Source organism: Equus quagga, unplaced genomic scaffold, assembly GCF_021613505.1.
Source record: "Equus quagga isolate Etosha38 unplaced genomic scaffold, UCLA_HA_Equagga_1.0 73647_RagTag, whole genome shotgun sequence".
Classification (NCBI taxonomy): domain Eukaryota; kingdom Metazoa; phylum Chordata; class Mammalia; order Perissodactyla; family Equidae; genus Equus; species Equus quagga.
The window spans coordinates 1-3,679 of NW_025802854.1; the positions used below are offsets into that span (position 1 = coordinate 1).

Here is a 3,679-nt window from a genome sequence, read left to right on the forward strand (position 1 = left end):
CTGTTCCTCCCCATCGTGTTGGGGTTTTCCTAGACTATGAAGCAGGCACTGTCTCATTTTTCAATGTCACAAACCATGGGTCACTTATCTACAAGTTCTCTGAATGTCACTTTCCTAAGACTGTTTGTCCATATTTCAATCCTTGGAACTGTCCAGGCCCCATCATCCTGTGCCCACCGAGGTCCTGAACATTCTTAATCCCTCACCCACCTCGCTTAGTGCCCTTGTCCTGGGGCTCATCTCCTGCACCTGAGTTGATTTGCACCATTCTGACTGCCTCTTCCTTTTTTCCCCATTCATTTGTTTAGAATGTCTTTGTATTAGTCAGCTAGGGCTACCTGACAAAGTATCAGAGACTGGGTGACTTAAATAATGGCAGTTTATTTTCTCCTGGTTCTGAAGGCTAAAAGTCCAAAATCAAGATGTGAGCAGGGTTGGATCTTTCTGAGTGCTGTAATGAAGGGTTCTGTTTGTGGTTTCTCTCTCTGGCTTGTAGATGGCTGTCTTCTCCCTGTGCCCCTTCACATCATCTTCTCACTGTGCATGGCTCTATGTCTAAATTTCCTTTCTATTCATTCATTTTCTGTGTGTGTGAGGAAGATTGGCCTTGAGCTAACCTCTGTTGCCAATCTTCCCCTTTTTCCTTGAGGAAGATGGTCGCTGATCTGACATCTGTGCCAGTCCTCCTCTGCTTTATGTGGGATGCCACCACGTCATGGCTTAGCAAGTGGTTCTAGGTCTGCACCCGGGATCCGAATCTGCAAACCCCAGGCTGCCAAAGCAGAGCAGGCAAACTTAACCACTATGCCATGGGGCCAGCCCCTAAATTCCTTTTTTATACGGACACCAGACATCCTGGAATGGGACCATCTTGATGACATTATTTTAATTTAGTTACCTCTATAACAAACCCATCTCCAAATTTGGTCACATTCTGAAGTATTAGGGGTTAGGACTACAACATATGAATTTGAGGGAACACAATGCAATGCATAACAGTCTGAACAATTCCTTACTATAAAGTGAAAGCTTGAAACTTTTCTTCCTAATACCTTTTTTTCCATGAGGAGAGAATACTTTTTTTCTTGTATTTGCAAGGGAAACACATCTAATCCCTCCCATAGAAAGAATAGTATTGCTGTTACTCATCTGACATTTCTTTTCTTCCTCATTCACTCTACTGCTTAACAAATTAGCAAAGGAATACTTGTCAGCCCTATCCATGTTATCTAGGAGAGTTCATGGAATCTGTCCCTAAACAATGAATCCTTAAGGGTCTGTGGCTTTTAGCAATGGCACCCCATGTTTATCACAGAGGTAAAGCAAGAAGTACATAAACAGAATATTTACCAAGAGTAGATATTTGGTGCTCAGTCTCTTTGCTTGCAAGCTGTTTAACCTGGAATGAGTTACTTAACATGTCCTGGAATTATTTTCTTAAAATAAAAATTGATGTTAAAGATTCTATGTAATTCCTAGGATGCTTTTGAGAACATAAATTGTATTAAATGTAATGTACTTTTCTAGGAGTCTTAGCTGTAGGAATAAATATTTGTTATTATTACCGAGAAAGTGTAAGCTATGTTAATCCCCTGAGGAACAGTTTTGTTTTGGTTTTGCTACAATAAAATGATAATTGGCTCTAGTGAGGTCTCATTTGTCACATCCCAAAACCTCAATGTATACAGCACAAGTTGGCATGATGCAGTCTATAGAAAGAGTCACGTCTAGGCTGTCATTGTCGGGGACAGCCTTTGGGCAGCCCATGCTTGTCGTCATGGTGAAACACCTGGGTTTAACAGAGTATTTACTACCTTAAAAACTTTTCTTCTTTTTTATAAAAGAAAAATATCACTTTTGAATTTATGATAGAGAATAGAAATACTTTTGACAGCAAAAATATAAACTCTTTTTATGGAATTATGCATTATAACGTAGGGAGGGTATGCCACTATACAAAATTTGAATTAATTTTTGCAGGACTGGAGGAGGCTTGGGCCTGAGGACCAAGAGTAGCAGGGGAGTGGTGGGTGGTTGCAACCTAGGGGGACACTCGAGAGGAGCAGATACTAGTGGAGAGTGAAGTGAATGTGAATTCCCCAAATGAGGTCAACAGCTGGATCTGTTTATACTGGTCAGGTAAACACAATCATAGCCAGGGGGTCAATTGTCCAAATTAGGATCTGACAAAGAGATTATTACCACAACAGGAGAAATGCCAATCTAATTAACATCAAGGAGAGGAATCAAGGAGATTATAGGAGTGGAAGAGGATGATGTGAAGACAAACACCTACCCTAGCTGAAGAAGGAGTGAGACCGGCCCTTTGTTCCCAACTATTTTGCCAAACCATTCTTTCCTTTTGTCTATCACCCCACAGCAGAGAATATAGCCCAGTTGCAGAATGGAGGCCTCTCCAAACCTTGTGCATCACCCCTGTAGAGGGCTCACCTCCATCACTGCCCCCTGGGGAACTTGCCCCTGCTAGGAGCCTTTCCATGAGACCACACCTCTTGGCACTTGTTCCTAACTGGGATGCCACTCCTCTCTGCCATGCTCAGAACATCAGAAAGCATAAAACTAGGTCCTGTTTGTCAGCCACCAGCGAATGAGAGTCAGTCACTGTTCTCTTCTGTCCTGGCAAGCACCAGTGTCTCTGGAGCCTCAAAATGGGATGTGTAAAGGAGCATTGTCAGCGTTCTATCCATTTGTCTTCACTAGAGCATTTCCACTTAATAAGCAAAAGCTGGTACTGCAGGTGAGGATTCAGAACCCATCTACTAGAGAAAGTGATTTCATTGATATTGAACAGGACTGACTGGAGTTCACCCTCCAAGAACTGCTTGGAATGAGTTGCTTGGAGCTGAGTGTTAATCCAGATCAAGTGAAAAATAGCAGGAATTTATCCCATACGCTGATAAGAAAGGACGAAGATGTCTCTCAACTCCAAGATTTCCCACGGGACAGGTTCTAATGGTAAGTGAAAATAATTTTCTGTTCAGAAATGCTGCATCTACACTGACTGAAAACTCTTGCTACAACAAAAGAGCTTCAAAACTCACTCATTAATCCTGCAGCGACTTTTAGCAGTGAGTATTGTGACAGTGTGTGTCACCTCTGGGCCAAGGACTAGCTACTGATATAAATGCCTTGGATGCCCAGCACAGCCCCTGCCAAACTGGGAAGCCCTTGGCCTCCAAGAAGCATGTGGCACACGTCCAAACCTCTTCATGCATGGGGAAACTATTGCTCGAAGCTATGGACAGCTGAGAATCGGTCTGGAGAGGCAGAAGCCAGTGGTTCTATATGCAGTGTCTTTTACTTGCAGAATGAAAGAGAGTTGTCCCAGCTGGAGCTGAGACAGAGTGGAGGTTGTTTCTAGATAGTGCTGTTGACAGTGCACCCGAACGTCAAGATGCGGATGCACTTTTCTTGGTGTTGCATTCTCTCAACTCTGCTGAAACGTGACCTAACTAGAGAAAAGAACTAGGGAAAGCACCGGTACTGGACAAGGGGATTTTAGTGTGACTTGTCGCTGTTAAATTTCACAGAATGTAGATATGAGTGTTGCTTGAGTTAACATATTTAAGAGTATAGTTACCTAATTTCAAATATGCTGTAAACCGAAAAAGCTTTCCATCTTCCACTTTTCCCCTTGTCAATACTCATGACTGCTTGT

The 3,679-nt window shown here is 42.7% G+C and overlaps 1 pseudogene; it reads left to right on the forward strand.

Moving 5' to 3' along the window:
* Positions 1-2,045: 2,045 nt before the first annotated feature.
* Positions 2,046-3,069, forward strand: LOC124234414 (ankyrin repeat domain-containing protein 40-like; annotated as a pseudogene).
* The last annotated feature ends 610 nt before the right edge of the window (positions 3,070-3,679 follow it).